The sequence below is a fragment of the Sturnus vulgaris genome, chromosome 5 (genome assembly GCF_052056855.1).
Source record: "Sturnus vulgaris isolate bStuVul1 chromosome 5, bStuVul1.hap1, whole genome shotgun sequence".
In the NCBI taxonomy this organism is placed as follows: domain Eukaryota; kingdom Metazoa; phylum Chordata; class Aves; order Passeriformes; family Sturnidae; genus Sturnus; species Sturnus vulgaris.
This window is the reverse complement of record NC_142247.1, coordinates 7,220,885-7,238,612: the sequence shown is the minus strand read 5'-3', so window position 1 is coordinate 7,238,612 and position 17,728 is coordinate 7,220,885. Positions and strand designations below refer to the sequence as shown.

The 17,728-nt window shown below is 43.6% G+C and overlaps 1 long non-coding RNA gene across 1 annotated transcript; it reads right to left on the bottom strand.

The window, feature by feature from the left end:
- Window positions 1-808: 808 nt before the first annotated feature.
- On the bottom strand, window positions 809-17,728 carry LOC148223530 (uncharacterized). Its single transcript, XR_015803665.1, has 3 exons — window positions 14,184-17,728; window positions 3,316-3,425; window positions 809-1,849 (listed from the first exon to the last, which is right to left on the bottom strand). It is a non-coding gene; the product is annotated as an uncharacterized LOC148223530 (long non-coding RNA).

The following is a 17,728-nucleotide window of genomic DNA, read 5'->3' as shown; positions in this document are numbered from 1 at the left end:
TGCTCCAAGCCCCACCGTGGGTTTGCTCTGCAAGAAGAGCCATGGAGGGATTTGCAGTGTTAGTTGATGCATGGTTGTATTTGAGAGCCTGGGATAAAAACACTAGATTTGCCCATCACTCAGACTTCAATGTATAGGGGATTAAGGCTTTGATTCAGGAAAACATTTCAACAAGAAGTTGTGTCTTTAGCAGAAGAACACTTCAAGGGCTGTGTTGAATCTGTAATAACCCCTTTTCTTTGATACAGTAAAATCTCTGTCAAGAAAGGCCAATTTCTCAATGTCTTTAACTGCACTGGATAACTTGTGCAGTTAGAACAATGGAATAAGAAAAAAAATGCTCTTAGAAGAAAAAATTTCAAGTATTTGGTACTAATCAGAAACATTTTAAATATATTTAAAAAGCAATGCCATAAACCTGAATCAGTCACTACAAATGTGAAATTCTCATTAAATGTTGATTAACTTTTTTGCCTTAGTAGAGACTGCAGAGCTCCTCCCTCCTGATGTCATGGTCTGATCTACAGTCACAGTGCCTTTATTCTAGACACTTCTAGAACAGCTTTACCAGAGGTTTTTTTCCACTTCACCTTTTTGCTGAAGCTTATTCTGTAGTTTTGAAACTTTAGTTCTCACTTTTATACACAAATCTCATTAGACACAACTATATATAACTGAGGGATGAGCTCATCCTCTCATCCTTCCCTTTGTCAGAGGAAGGCAAAAACCAGACCAGGCTGGCACATAAGGTCAGGAAAAATGAAATGCATGTCTTTTGAGTACCAGTAAGCATTGGAGCAGACTAAAATGGAGCACAACAAATTCTCTTCCAGAAGTTTTTAAATCAAGACTAGATCCTTTTCTCAACCAGGCTTTAACCAAGAAATGCATTACTGAAGGAAATTGGATGAAGTTGAGTTTCTTCTGTTATGGAAAGGGTCAGATAAGATGATACTAATGGCCTTTTCCAGCTTTAGAATTGCTGAGTACTTTATGGAGTGAGCATTAAATTGAACCTCCCTTGCATAATGTGGCACATGTGCATCTTTTCTCCTGCATTACCTGATGAAATTTTTCCTTACCAAAAATAAATAAGGAAGCATGTCAGCTTTCCACAGTCTCTCTAAAATGAATAATGCACCACTCAAAGGGATTTTTTTCTGTTTATTTCTGGCCTAAAAATGATTAGAACCTCTTAAAGAATTTTTAGAAATATCCCATTTTTTGCAAAGTAGGCATTATTTTCTGACAGCAGAATTTGAGGGCAGATAGTAATTTCTCTGGATGTGTGTCACTGACAGTTTGAAAGTTTGCCCATTGCTATGGGAGATGAGATAAGCAGCATAATATTAATCTCGTATTTCAGTGAAGAAGTAAACATTTAAAAGCCTGTGAAGGATGGATGACACCGTCACAGAGGTGTCATTTCATATTTCCAACTGCACCTCTGAAGCAACCTGAGAAGGTATTTAATATTAGACCTGCTGGTTTGGGGGTGGGCAGACTCCAGGAGGGGCATTGAAATGTTACAGCAGCCAACATGAAAAGACTGCTGCTCGAGGAGGGGATGAAGACAACACATTTCACAACCCTCACTATCCCTGTGGCTGTGCTCTGACCAGGATTATAAAAGGTTCAGGTTGGACATCAGGAAGAATTTTTTCATTGAAAAGTGGTCAGGCATTGTAAGGAGCTGTCCAGGGATGTGGTGGAGTCCCCATCCCTGGAGGTGTTCAAAGATGACTGATGAGGCACTCATTGCTCTGGTTTAGCTGGCAACCTGGGGGTGGGACAGAGGCTGGATTCGGTGATCTTGGAGGTCTTTTCCAACTGGAATGATTCTGTGATTCTATTTAAAAAAAAAAATCATAATTAATTTGAATAATTTCTCTGTTTTGTTCTCCAAAGTCCTTCTTTTTTTAGCCACCTTTATTATATTTTTACATTTGATCTGCCAGAGGTTACAATCCTTTTTGTTTTCTCCCTTTGCACATGCCTTCAGCTTTTGAACTTCTTCTTTCCTTACTCTGCTGCTGAACAAAGCTGGCTGCCTTCTGCCCTTTCCTCAAGCCTTTCTGCAAAGGCACTCAACTATTGGCCTGGCACCCCTCAGCAACCTCCATCCATCTTGCAGGAACTTAATTCTCAGAGTTGCCCCTTTTAAATCCCTTTAAAATAGATGGTTTATGCAGTTCCTCTTCCTGGATGTGAGCACATCTGTAAGGGATATTTGGCCTCTATAAATACTCTGCACTGCTCAGGTGAGAGCCAAGGGCTGGGTCTTCTCTTATGAACTCCTCCTTGAAATGGAAGTATCTAAAAAATTCAGTCCCAGGAAGGGAATGTAACCAGAGTGCATGGAGTGAAAAGTATTGAGGCCCTGCCTCTGAAATTGCAGATGACAAACCAGTCTGTTTGTCCTGGCACGTGTGAGGTCTCCATTTGTGCACAGGGGCTTGTTTGTAACTGAGATGTTCTGGGCTGGAAAAGCTTCCTTGAGGGGACAAGTTGGTTAAGTGGCTGATATCTTCCAGAAAATCAGGCACAAACCCTTCTCTCAAGCTGCAATTCACAGGGCAGGAGGAATAATGCACATGTAAGGAAGTCAGTTCAGTGTGTTATCAGCCTGAGAAAGCAAAAGGAAATAAATGACTTTTGTTGTATCCTCATAATTTCCCTGAAACACGGGAGCAGATTCTGGAGTGATGGGAAAGGGCAGCTCTTAGCAGAAAGAGTGACTGTGCATTTATCAGTATAATAAACAAGTGGCCACTCTCAAACCCACTTCTGTTCCTGCCTCCTTTACCTAAGGATAGAAGGAAGGCTGAGGATGCAGTCTTACCTGCAGACCCACGCTGAGATCACAGGAAACAGTCACATCCAATTTCAATATTCTTTCTAAAAAATCAGATCCTGAAGGATCAAGATCAAAAACCCAAACCCAAGGTCTCAGAGTGCCTGTCATGAATGTGCCAGGTTTGTCTGGAAACATGCCAGGAGACCTTGTATCAAACAAGGCTGGACCTTCTTTACATAAAATTCCTGTCCAATCCAGAAGAGCTTTTGTGCAGGGAGGGCTTTGGGTGTATTTGCATATATCCAGGAAAGGGAGCAAACCTTAACACTCGACCCCACTGTAGGGTTAACCTGGACAGGCAAATTTTGAGGGCATCTGATCAGGTGGGGAAATGATGCAAAAATGTAAACTGAAAGTACAGATAGCTCTTGCTCAAGCATCTGTTGCAGCAGCAAAATTGTCCCATTTATTAACATTTCCAGGTCTGTGTGAGGGAATGTCAGCTTCACTATTCTTACCTGGCCCCCATGGAGCTGCCACTGCCAGAGGAATTGTCAGGTGCTCTCTCCATAGGGGTGGGTGCACAGGGGTTCTTTCGCTCAGTAAATCTGAATTCTCAGTTTCATAGCTTCAAACAGAAGGAAAAAACATTCAAGTCAAGCTGAATGTTCCCCTTGACTTCTAAGTATTCTTGGAAGCCTCACAAGTTTCCATGTGAAACTCAGGAGGATCCCTTGTGGCACTGCTGTGACGGGATGAGATGCTCCAGCTTTCTTGGCTCCAACTTCGAATAAACAAATTTAGCAAACAAAGATTAAGTTAAAAGAGAAATAACCTGAACTGCAGCAAGCCAGAATTTGTTGTGGCAACATCTGGCTGAAGTAACAGCTGCATTTAACTTATTCCTATGCACTATCTTCCTTCTCACTTGAAGAAAGAAGTGTTTAATGACAAGATCCAGGCAGCTTCACCAGGAAGCAACTGGCAAAGGGGAATTCCATCTGCTGAGCACTCTCCCACAGTCTGATAAAACTTTCACAAAGTTACATTTACCTTTCTGACGATGCTCTCCTGACTTTAATAGAGCTGCCTCGATAATAGCAGTATTAGATAATTCTTTCCAAGGCTGGAATATGCAGAGGACCAAGGGAACCAGCTTGGGAAGACTCAGGTTTGGGTGGAAATGATTGGCTAATGGATGCTTGTTCAGGGAATATCAATAACTCCTGTGACAGCTTGATACTGACTTTAAAAACAAAGAATGAAAATGAATTTATAACTGGCAAGCAGAGAAGGGGTTTAAAAACCTGGCTGGGTTTTACCCACATGGCTGCTCTTAGTCAAGGATTCCCAGGAGGAAAAGCACGAGGTCAAGTGGTGGCTCAACCCCTTTATCTCCAGGACAGTGACAAATGGAGGGCTGATGGAAAATCGCTTGTGACATGTGCAGACTTTTCCACAGCTAGTCTGAAACTTTACATTTAACTGGTTTGGAGCATATGGAATGAAGATTGAGCAGTGAATAATAATGTATGCTTCAGGGACTTTCCCATAACACTGCAATAACAAATAGGTAATAAAAATGCCACAGACACTGACAAAATACAGACTATCCTGTTCCTTTGTTGTGTTTTTGTCCCTAAATATAACTCAATATTGTGGCCATGATCTTTGCTTAATGGTGACCTTCAAGCTTAAAAACAAATTGGCTTTGTGGCTATATAAACATACACACACACACAAAGGCACTCTGCTTTTTGACAGCAGAGGTAAAAATCCATTCCCTCCATAGGCTTTCTTGCTCAGAAATAACAAGAATAAAATATAAAATGTTTTGGCTTTCCTGAGATGTTTATGGGAAGTGTCAGAAATACTGTTTTCCTAGCTTCTCCCTGAAGGAGTTAGGGAATCACATCTTTAGTATACACATCTTTAATCCTAAATGTTTCCCCAAGTTGTTGCATTGTTTATTCTCAGTTACTGCATTTTTTCCCCTAATGTAAACAAACCATAGGATACAGCTTGAATTAGCCAGTCTTTTCTCTATTCCTATTGTTTACCTCATTAACCTGTGGCAGAGACAGAATTAATAGAATTTAGGAACTTTTTGGTATTCAAAGTGCCCCATCTCTCTCTGGTCCTTTAAATTCTCTTTCCTGCCCCTTCTTTGTCCTTTCCAGCCTCCTTCTCTGGTATCTTAAAACTATTTCAGGATACAAATCAATGTGTGTGGTATGGAGGAAAAAAAATTCTTTAGTGCTTTGGCTATGAATAATATTGAAGAGGTTTTTATTTCAAAGGTTTGAAACACAGCAAAAGCTAAGGCAAAGAAAAAAATTTTTTTAGGTTGGAAAAAAAAAATCAGAATTTGCCAATGGGGTGGCTCTCCTTCCTCCCACAGGAAAAAATAAGAAAAAAAAGGCTGGAATTTTCCAAGATTTTTGGTTTCAATATGATTTTATACCAGGAAAAGAACTAATATAAAAGGAAGATAAAGAGATTGGTTAAGGAGCCTTCAAGGCAAATAGTGGTCATCACTGTAGGTCCCTGGCAGGATAATCTTGGGGAGGGCTGATGGGGAGGGCAATTTAGCCTTTGACTTTCTCGAGGCTGGGATTTAATCCCAAAGGGAAGGGAAAAGATGTGAAAACCTTCTGTGCTGCACTACAAGTGCTTCTCAGCTCTTCCTTTGGGCAGGAGCAGTCAAAGATTAGAGCCAGCTCTGGCAGAGATTTTGGGAGCCTGACAGCACTTCCAAAAAGCAGATGCTGTCCTGAAGGTGAAGAACTCTGAGCTGCACCACTGAGCAAGTGAAGAGAGCAGAAAAAGGAGCATTGGCACAGGAGGCTCCGTAAGGAGACTTTGCTCCTTCGACAGAAATCACTCCTGGTGAGAGCAGCACTTCCAGCATTGCCCTGAGATGTCAGCGAGCCCCCAGACAGCTCCTTGGCATCTCTGCTCAACTGGGAGGTGACCCGTGGGCACAGCCTTTCTGGACTTTCTTTCCAGAAGGCTTCATTAACTCCAGCTGGATTTGCAGGAATCCTGAGGATTTTCTCTAGGAGCACAACCTCTTGGAGCACAAAAGCTGTGACAAACACCTGGAGCTTCTGACAGCTGTATCATTATCTCACCTTCTTTGTGAAGCCAGGAATAAAAGAGAAGTCTTTTGTGCTGCATGTGTTACTTCCCTACACTGAACTTTTAAGCCACTCAGACTGGAAATTCAGTTTCTTTTCTATGTTCTTATTCTGAAAATTGCATGTATTGATGTTTACCTCCGGCTTCAACTCTTATGGATATAAGTCTTCTGTGCATGGTTAATGACATGTACTTGTGTGGAATAGCTTTTGTAGTGCTGCTTCTTCCCCCCAGTGATACTAAAAGTGGATATTTTCCAGAATTGTTGTGCCACCATTTCTTCATGGTGCTGCCTAAGTTTCACAAACACAACCACAGGTGCTACTGCAGATTGCAGAGTTTTATCTCTTGCAGCATCAAACAGTAGCTTTCCATGTGAGGAAACCTTCTTGAGAAGGTGTCTTTCCCAACTCTAGTTTATGATCCAAGTCCTAGAGTTAAAAGAGTTTTTTGAAGTCCCATCACAAGCACGTGTAAGCACGAGGCAGCTTTTTCTCCAAACAACTCCTCTCTTGATCATCATCAGCCAGATTTCCAGGCTGCTCCCTGGGGATGCAGCAGGACCATCAGGAATCATTTGCTGCTGTTTGCTATCAGCTCCACAGCATATTTCAGAAGGGCTTGTGAGGCCGTGGTTCTGAGAGGTCTGTACCTCAAGAGGAAATGTGAGTAAATATCTAAAGATGCAGCCAGTCTGCTTGAAGGGCAGAGTTCACTCTAGATGGGCTCCTAGAGCACAAGAGAGAGATCCAAGCACTTGAGAAGGTTTCTAACAAGCTCCAGCCGTGGATGACTGGAACAATTCAGATCTAACAATTCAGTTTGATCATAATTCTAGCTGTGATAAGACATTTTTTGTAAATACAAAACACTGTGCCCATTGAGCTCCAGCTTCATTTTAGAAAGTGGCTGAACAATTTCCTTGACAAAGCGACATAGAACTGAAAAAAAAAAAGAAAACAAGAACTTGACAAAAGCAAGAAGTGATAAAAACCCCTCAAAGTAAATACAAGATTATGGTCCTTTTTCCATGAAGCATCATTTATATAACAACGTTTATCACATCTATATAACAACAATTTTTAAATTATGGCTGTTAATTCTGTATGGCTACATGAAACAGCATCTCAGAGGTTTTTTTTTACCCCAGCAGATTGAAGCCATGAAATGCTAGAAGCCTTGCAAGGCGGTTCTCTCAGAGCTTGTTTGCACTGCAGAGCAGGCACTGGCTGTTGGTGTGATCCCGCAGAGTGTGAACTGCAGGGATCCGAGTTCCCTGCTGCAGGAAGTGAGTAACTCACTCACTTTGACTTCAGCGCTGGTTACTCATATCCTGTGAGAAGATGAGTGGGAAGGGGGGAAACACACAAGGAGAGGAGGATCCAAAATAAGGGGGAGACTGTGGTGGGAGGGAGATGCACTGACAACCTCGGTCATTAGTGGTCCTCACTTTGTGGCACAGCATGGAGAAATGTCTCATAATGGGGGCAACACAAGTGGTAGGACAGTCAGATGATCCCTAATCATTATAATTTCCTTGGGTTTCTTTTTACAGTTTATCTTTCAGTCACACATAGAAGAAAATGAAAATGTTAAATGCAGCTGCAAGTTTGTGTTCAGAGACACACACTGTACGTGTGTGGGGTGGCTGTGCACATATTTACATGCACAAAATATAGGATTGCGTTTGGATATTTAGGGGCAAAGCTGGAAAACACGCTTAGGAGTTAAAGCCCTACTACATGCACTACTTCAGTTATCAACCCTGATTTGCCTTTGCTTTATGGATCAGATCCAGGAATAATTGTGTGTAGTACTTGACAAGAAGAGCCCTTACTGTGTGCAGCAACGTGTCACTTGGGAATCTAGAGAGCACCTGACAACTAGATTCAGGCTTGCCCAGTGCCCAGTTCAGGTCTAGAAAAACTGGATTATAGAGATGGCCACCAGCCTTGGGCCAGTGGTGACAGGGACACAGCAGCTACTTTTGAAGGAGTAGGAGCCATCTGTGTTTCTGTAACATTCACTCTGCCTCTCCAGCAGAGTCATGGAGGGGTTCAGCCAAAGCTGAGGGAAAGCTGGCTGCACTAAAGGCATGCTTGGATCCACTTTTCCCTGTCATTTGGGGATGCTGGGGTCTGGCACTTGGGTTCAAGCTGGTGTTTTACTGCATAGAATGCATGGGCCAATAAACAGAGCTGGCTACAACCCTAGCTGACACTGGCATTCTCCAGCATATATAGCTGGGATTGGATTGATTTAATCCCTTGCTTGGATCATTAATTTCTGCAGTAAGTCTGGGGACAGACAGGGAGCATGATGAGAAGCTGATCCATTGCTTCCCAGCAGAGGCAGTTCAGGATGTGCACAGCTTGCAGTGAATGGTATTGTACCAACAGGCCAGGCTGTGCACACGTAAGTGCTGAATCAGGCTCAGAAAGAAGGCCAAGTCTAATGCACTGTACTTAAAATGCTTCCTGAAAGGTTTTGGAAACCTCCAACACCAGTGGAGAACATTTTCCTAAGAAATGGGTTCAAAAGAGGTCATGACAGGTTTATTTTTATGTTGTGAAAAAGCCAGAGGGATTTTTAAAAGTTCAGCAAACTGCTTGTCTGCCATTAAGGAGACCTGCAGTGCCACCTGGGAAATACTGTGCCTAAAATCCCAAGGGGAGCAGTGCTTCCATATTTTAGAGCTGTTCTACATCACTGTGACCCCATAGCCCACTGCACACACAGTATACATCCTGGCTGGAAGGGAATTATAAGCTCACAGAAACCTCGACCTTCACAAATAAAAGTATTTATAAAGGAGAAAAATATTAGGGAGAGTAGGAGGAAATGGGTGAAGACAAAAATTCTCCTCTCCTCTCCTCTCCTCTCCTCTCCTCTCCTCTCCTCTCCTCTCCTCTCCTCTCCTCTCCTCTCCTCTCCTCTCCTCTCCTCTCCTCTCCTCTCCTCTCCTCTCCTCTCCTCTCCTCTCCTCTCCTCTCCTCTCCTCTCCTCTCCTCTCCTCTCCTCTCCTCTCCTCTCCTCTCCTCTCCTCTCCTCTCCTCTCCTCTCCTCTCCTCTCCTCTCCTCTCCTCTCCTCTCCTTTTTCCCTTTGGCAAAGAATCCCCTTCTCCAGACCTTGACAACAGGCATGATAAAGCCCATGGCTAAGAAGTTTTTGATCTCCTCTGTTCCTGATTACAGATTCTCTCTCGTCAGACATCAGCTCAGTTTTTCTGGAGGAAGCACTGCTTCCACAGCAGCATGAAGGGATTTTGGGCAGCAGAGCCAACTGCAAGGCTGATGGGTTTTGGGAGGACACTTGTGCCAGGTCCTTGAGGGCAGAGAGCCTTTGAGGGAGCACAGGGTAATGACTGGAGTGAGGTGCTGTGGGAATTTGGCACACAGCCAGCACCTGCCAGGAAAAATAGGGAAAAATTTTGCAGAATGGATGTAGGAAATGCTGGGTTGAGGGGGAGCATTCGTGGGATTAAGCTAGTGAATCCAGCTGCCTCAGCTTCAACTTAGTGTAAAGATAGAAGGGGTGATGGGTCAAGGAGACCAGATGCAGAAATAGTAGGTTAACAATTGTGTGATGCCTGCAGTATCTTATGTTTATCATCTATTAGTGACTCACTCTCCTCCCTCTTTCTATCTCCCATCTTCTGATACTTGGAATCACTTTGCTGTACTGACATACCTCAGTTTAGAAGAATCATCTGTATTTCTCATGAGTCTGGAAATAGAGTCTGTCCCTAGGGACTGTGGGACAAGCACATAATTCACTGACCAGAAGCACCAAAGGCTCCTCCCACAGACACCCACCCTGGCTCTCAGGTGGCACATGACCAGCCCTAGGGGAGAGAAGTTGTTAAAGTCTGATACGGTGACCTCAGTACCCAAAAACAAAACATTGTACACAATGTCCACCTTCTGCTTTCTATTATCTGCCCTATATTTATTTTAATTAGCCACTAAATCTGTGTCTGGGGGCTTCCTGGTTAAAGTCTGTTCCAGGAGTATTTAGGTCAAGCCAGCCTACCCTTAAGAGAGGCATGAATTGTATCCCTTTGAAAGCTGTACCTGTGGAGTGAATCTGAGAATTCCCTGAAGTCTCTCAAATGGGATTATTCTTCTCCCTGCTCAGCACCTGAAGCTGTTTGTAACATTGATATGCCAAAGTAGGTATCTCCAAATATAAGTGACAAGTAAATATAGCAGACTTGGGAATGAGGTATGTCTGCAAAACCCCTGTCCCACAGCCTTTCTCTCCAAAAAGACATCAAAGAAAATATTGTGGTTAGTGAGAAATGTCTGGTCAGTTTAACCATTAACCCTGACTGAACTATTCAACCTTCTTTATAAAGGCAAACTCGTGGGCAGCTCTTGTGGGATGACATTTTCCTCGGGTGACATCACTCTACAATAATTTCTTGAAAATACTGTGATGAAACATGCAAGGAGAAAAGTATTCTGGCCTTTCCAGACACCTGTGAGTCATCCTAGTCTGCTTTTTCTACCTCCAAATAAAGACAGTTACAAAAGGTAGCTTTCTGAAAGCTGTAGGAGTGATAGAAGCATTAATACAAAGAGTAATTAAAGCACATTGTTGATATATTCTGGCTCTCTCAACCTTTCAGACAATCAGGCTATTTTCCCCTCAACTTATACCCATTTCACAAAGTTTACTTATTGTATATCTCCATCCTTTGCAATATTGAGGCATGCAAGCTTTAAAAACCTGATTAAATGGTTTCCTGGGTTTTGGAGCATTACTGTGCTGTCTGTGACCTGGTAGCACCTCACTGGCTGCATGGGGGAGAAAATCAGCCTCAGACAGGAAACTCTAAAAATACAGCTTTCATATTTTAGTCTTATGTCCAGAGAACACTGTGGCCTTGGTCATCGTTGTGCATCTGGCCCTGGTGACAAAGGGACACACCTCTCCTTTAAGCTGCTGTGGAATCACAGCAGACCCTAATCCTTCCCAGGTCCTTTTATCCTGTCAGACTGAAGGCACAGCTGGAGCGTGGTGGACACACAGTCCCTGTCTGCACTGGGGAACCTGACTGATTTGTCTTCTGAGTAACTTCCCCCTCCGTGCCCCTCACACACACATTTGCCACCCTGCCAGGTAACATAGGCCAGCTTTGTCACCAGCTGATGCCACCTCATCTTGTGGCCAGCGTGAAGTGGAGCAGTTCCATGGTTCTTTGGGTAGATCTGCTTAAAGCTGCTACAACCAGGAACACAAATGAAACCCTTTCCCACTGTTCCAAGGCAAAATGCTGGGTTTAGATGGACAAAGAGTAACACCTGTCCCTCCAGATGGGGTATCGGTGCAATTTATTACTGCAGTAATAAAACCTTGTGCACAATGTTCAGCTTTTGTTTTCTAATAACTCTTGTTTATTCAGTTTAATTAGCCACCAAATCTAGCTGTTCTAGGGGCTTCCTGTCTCAAGTGTCTGTTCCAGGAGTATGTAGGTCAAGCCAGCCTACCCTTAAGAGAGGCATGAATTGTATCCCTCTGAAAGTTGTGCCCATGGAGTGAATCTGAGAACTCCCTGAAGTCTTTCAAATAGGATTTTATTCATCTCCATGCTCAGCACCTGAAGCTATTTGACTGTTCTGGAATGGTGAATCTTTGCATCCCTTCCCTTTTCCATTTTTACTCTGTGTCTCTGTGCAAAGACTGGAGGCTGTGGCTCCCCCCTCTCCTCGGATATATTGACTCACACTAGAACATGAACCACATCCACGCCTTCCCAATCCAAGTCTGTCTGGATGAGTGACAATGTGAGGGATTCCAGGCGAGGTGGAACATTTTTGAGAGAAAAGCTGGCATGGAATCTAGTGTTTGACAGAGTAGTGTGTGGGTATCCCTTGAAAACTGTAAGCAAACATGACCACAAACAGTTTAAACAGAGACTCTGTTCTCTACAGCTATGTTCTTCTACACTAAGAGACTGACCTGAAGATGTGCTCTCAAAAGACTGAACTGAAAATCTGGAAAGAAAGGAATCCATCCAGGTGGTCACAAGGAAGAGTGCCTCCTTGTAACCAATTTTGGCACACTTCTCTCCTCAGCACAGGGTTAAGGAGGGTTAAAACACCAGAACAATGCATTTCTGGCAAGTGCAGCAGCTGCCTCTATTGTGTCTGGTCGAGAGTTCCTGAGTACGTCAGGATTATGAATCATAAGTGAAAAAGAGAATTAAAAGTTGTGCAGTGCAATGTCTCTTCACAAGCATTCCAGTGCAATCCTCCAGTCCCATTTCTGGGAAATCCCATCCCCTTTGACCTCAGTGGGGCAGAATAATAAATCTCTGCTAACACCAGAGATCAGGTTTTATGCGTATGCTGGTCAGAAATAACGTAAAAAGGGCTAAACACAGGATGAAAGTGGAAGGGGTGCCAGAATGGGTGAGACCAACTGCACAGCACTACATGGTGTTTAGTTTCAAAGAATCCAGTGACACAACCCAAACATGGAAAGCACACCACCATAGCCCAGGAGCCACCAATACTGGAAAACCACAGGAAGTGAGCACGGATGATCAAGGTCACAGTTAAGGTACCTATTCCCTGCAGGAGTAAGAAACTTGTTAGATGAAGTGCTTGGATAATCTAAGAAGTAATCCAGTTCTATGCCATGAAGAGGTAACAAAGAATTTTAAGACATTTCAAAAAGACATTGGCCCTAGCCCTGTCACTAAGGATGGGGTTGATATCTTTTTGAAAAGCCGTAAGTCACAACACGCTTGGTCTGAACAGAGGTGAGTCTGGAAAAGCACAGCTAATTGCCAAAATTCTGCTGTCCCTCAGCATCAGATGGGATGGACAGAAAAGAACCACAAGTTCCCTTTATGAGGGGAACAACAACTTTTTTGCACTTCAACTTCTTATTTCAGAAGTTACATTATTGCAGCTTTATTCTGGCAGCCACCAAGCATAAAGAACTGTGCAGGATATAGGCATGATCTTGTTTATTTTGGTAAATATTATCACTTCATTACTCTAATGATCAGGTTAATTTCTGACTCTGCTCCATGTAATTCTTCCTGATAGATTTCCTCTGAAAGGAATGTTTTTTTGCATTTTAGCCTACAATTTACTGTGTATTCCACAGCCCATCAAAGTCAGGCTTTGAGATGAGGTTAATATCTACTGTTACACAACAGACAATTAAATATGACCTAGTCATAAAGAACAAGTCACACAGTTCAGAATTACTGGGATCTAGAGATGCCAAGCCATTTCATTAAATCATACAAGCTCATGACACAACTTTTGTGAAAAGAAAATTGATCCTCACACTGCCTTTTATCATGCCTCACCTCCTGAATTCTTTCTCCTGTTAGAAAGTTTGGCAGGGATTTATTACTTTTAATTGGTCAATTAAGGACCAAGTGGAAGGAACCACACAGTGGTACAAGTGGATCCCTACTCATTCACCTGAAGCTGCTTCAAAATACCTGCAGAGGAAGCAGCCAAACACAATTGTTCTCGGCTGAGAAATACGAATGCCAGAGCAGAATTGCCCTTTGCACACTTGAGCACACCAGAACAAGTCAGAGCTGCTCCTTCTGCCTCACTGGAGGGTATCACTCCCTCTCAGCACACAAGCCAACCTGTTGGAACCACAGGAAGGATTTCTCTTGCTGTTGATCAACATCAGCAAGGGCAGATCCCACCCCGTGCTCCCTGCGGATCTGTCTGGGAATGCCAGCTCTCCTTTGCTAAAGCACTCAGGTTTGGGCTCTTGGATGCCTGAAGGAAACTGGAACACTCTACCCAGATCCACTGTGGGCACCTTTCCACAGCTGGCTCCCACAGTACAAATTAAAACCATGTAAATTGAACCAGTTACATCATTTTATGTTCAAACTCAGTGCCTTCTGGGGAAGAAGGACGACATCATCCATCCTTTAGTAATCAAATTTAGGTTTGACTTGGCTTCTCCGTTGCTGAGGGTGAATGCATGTCCATGCTGCAGCCCTAGCCTTGACTGATGCTGCAGGGAGTGAGGAGGAGGGACACCAGGAGACCTGCTGTGAGGTGGGCATTAGACACTCACTCACTGCCCTTGAATTAATCCAAGGTGTTTTTTTCTTGTCCTCTGCAGTGTTTCCCTTCCATCATTTTACACTGTGCCTCTATAAATCACACAGGAGCTGCACAGAGAGGTACATGCCCCTCTTTATGGTGCTGAGGACAGTCAGGCTGCCCCCTTAGCTTTACACACACGTACCTGGTACCAGTGAAATACAGGATCTGCTTCCACTCCATCGATCACCATTTAACAACATCTGGACGATTCTGGCGGCTTTTCTGTAGCAGAAATTGGACAAATTACTGCACTCTCACTGCACTGCCACACAGGGAAACCTTCCTGGCAGCAGCCTATCACCATTTGTAAAACACCACCAAGAGAAAACCTCCATTGCCAAAGCCGTGCCTTCAATCCCGAGCCCAGTAAATGCCCGGGGTGCTCCCTGGCACATGCAGAGACGTTTATCTGAACACTGCCCAGTTTTCAGAATTAATCCTTGCTTATATTGTTTTCTAACATGAGCATTCAAAATAAAATGGCAGGCTGACTGTTAGGAGAACCCAAACTTTTTTTGATACATCTGGAAAGAAAACAGAGAGAGCGAACCAGATTTTTTTTCTTTTCAGCAAGGCTTGTTAGGTTGGGAACAATGTATCCTGACTGCCCTGACATTTTTCCTTCTACATCCACCTTCTTCAGCACTGAAATAAAATCTGCCTTCCCTGCTTTTCCCAGTGGAAGGCACCAAGCACATAAACTGTTACTTTTTCCTATTCATCATTCTGCAGTGGCTGGAGAAAGCACCAGAGAAACTCCTGCAGAAGCCCCACCTCCACAACCTCAAGTGTAAGAGCCCTCTTCTTTTGAGCTCTGAGCTTCAAAGGTGGTGTGCTTTCTTTTCATGAATGTGGCTTCTCTCTCTTGGATCATGGCTTGAGAAAACAACTGGGATTTTTCTCTAGCACTTAAGAAAGTTAATGTGCATTTAATTGCCTTCCCACACAGCCATAGAATGGAGTAGATTTTTTCCTGAAAGAGGGCTTTTATTCCAATCTTCTCTTTTTAAGTGGGCAGGGTGGAGGAAGGATGTCTCAGAGCCAAATTACACAGTCCCTACTCAGCTACAAATCTCCACTTCACAAAAATTAATTCATTTAGGCCTTCAGTGAAGTGTGTAAGAGGCTAAACCCAGGACTCAAGTAATATTTACAGTAAGCAAATATCAAGTTAAAGTGGTCAGTAGAAAACTGTTTGCACTGTTGTGTTATGCTTTTTGAGTGTTAGGTTCAAACAGAAATTCAGAAGAAACGTGGTTCTGGTGTAAAAAGCTGTAAAATAGACATTCCTCTGTGCTCAGAGCACGATGTGAATGTGTTCACCTACTTATCCATGCCGGCTGAGTGCAGCAGCAGGAAGAATATAAAATTCCTGGTCTATCTACAGTGAACAAACCTACAAGGCAGTCCAAGAAACAAAAATAAACACAAAACCTGCACCTAAATGTACACAAACAGTATGCAGTCATTGTCAAGCTGCACTCCTTCAAAGCATGTTACACTAAAAACATTGAAACAGACAACAATTTCCTGAAGATCATTTCCTCTGTGGATGCCACTTACTGCAAGCACCTAAAGCAGTGTCTGACATACCTGAAACGTGAAAAGAAAGCTGGCAAATTTTATTTTCTATGCTCTTTGTTGCTAGAACATGGGTTACAGGTGAAAAGTTACTGCCAGTCAATCAATAATTTGTTTTTAAGTCAATAAGAGTAATTCAAGCTTTCTTCCATAGATCTTAGAGAAAAAGCTAGAATAAAACTTTTTCTCTAGCCTCAGGTTTGATGCCTGAAAATTGGGCTTTTATTATTTCTTATGTAACTCTATATAACAAGCTATGTAAAATACAAATACAATTTCTTTCTGTAGAGGAGTCTGCCTTTGTCTAACAGTGAGTCAGCATCATCTGACAGATCAATTTTCTCTTAGTGTAGGATGTGGATTTTGCATATCACACTCTCCAAGGGCACCTGTTGGAAACTTGGGTCGCTACAGCGTGGAATTTCACACCACACATAAGGTCAACTCAGTGCCCTCCCAGCACATCACAAAGTCTCATCAATAGGAATGAGGCTGATATGAGATACCTCAAGTTTTCTGCCCTCCAGATCTGCCTTTCTATAACGGGGACACAACATTCCTTAACACTTCGTTGGTTCTTTGTGAAGCTGTGAGTATGCCTTGTATCACAGGATCAAGAGAAGGGACCTCAGGAGGAGTCTAATTCCACCCTCCTGAGCAGAGGTCAGTCAGCTGTGAGGTCAAATGAGGCTGGCCAGAGCTTTAACAGTCTTGAAAAACCTCCCAGGATTTTCAGCTTCTCTGGGGACCATGTTGCAAAATTTACTTGTCTTGATGTTGAAAAAGCTTTTCCTTGTGACCACTCTGAACCTCTGGTGTTCCTATCTCTGTCCACCATCATCCTCCTTCTGCCAAGCACCACTGTGAACAGTTTGGCCCTGTTTTTTCATAAGCCCCCATAGGTGTGGGCAGGCTGCTGTTGGGTGTCCCAAAGCCATCCCATGGGCAGGCTGCTCTTAGGTGTCCCAAACCATTCCTGTTTCCAGCCTAGCTCCCTCAGCCTCTTCTCACAGCATGGGCTCCAGCCCATGCTGACCCTGGGGGCCCACAGCTGTCGGGAATGTTCCAGGTGCACTCCAATATGTGCTGAACATAGGGAAGTGATCCCTTTCCTCCATCTCCTGGCTGTGCTCCCCCTAACACAGCCTGGGATGCTGCTGGCCCATTGTATTCCCAGGGTCAGCTGCTGGCTCATGCTCAGCCTGCCATGTGCCAAGGCCTGAGCTCCCTCTGAGCAGAGCTGCTCTCCAGCCTGCCAGTCTCTGGCCTGTATTATTGAAAATACAGAATCTTTTGGTATCAAGTCCACGAGGATGGCCAAGACACTTTCCACAATCCACATACAGCAGAAGCTCCCAGATCTTCCAAGGTCATCTACAGTAAAAGCCAAGATTAACTCTATATAGACATTAAGCTAAAGTAATGTTAATGCACTTTTCCTTTAAAAACAAGTGTACGAATTTCTCTGTACTCTTGTCTCCGAAAAAGAGAACAGCTGCTGCGAGGTGTTCCTTTCCTCCAAGCATGATTGTTTATAGTAAAGAAGACTAGGCTTTGATCAGTTGCTTATGTTTGCTAAATTGATTCCAACATCTTTGCCAGTGGGCTGTATGGATTCCCAGTTGAGATGCTCCCGCTCATTTGAAGTGGCTGAGATTGTTTTTCAATGGAATTTTCCATTATGCTCTGTACTATCTTTCTTCAAAGCACAATTTGTTCACTGGGCATTACTCCTTGTCCACAGAACACGCAGAACCATTGCTCAACACTTTGGTTTTCTTCCCATGTGCTCTACCTCCATCAATTCCCTTGTCTCAACCAAAGTTTCCTTTCACAACTCTCTGGAAGGTAATATGATACGTTTGTTACCAGCTGCTGTGTCTGCTTTATTCCCCCCCACTCCCCGCCCTGCCTCCCTCTCTCTGGTATTAAAATTTGGGAAGCAGTCAAGGCTTCTCAGGGAAAACACAATGCCACACAGGCTGGGGATGAGCAGAGGGAGCAGCCCTGGCAGAAGGGCTTGGGGGTGCTGTGGGTGAGAGCTGGCCCTGCCCCAGCCCCTGTGCTGGGCTGCACCCAGAGCCCCAGGGCAGCAGGGGAGGGGGG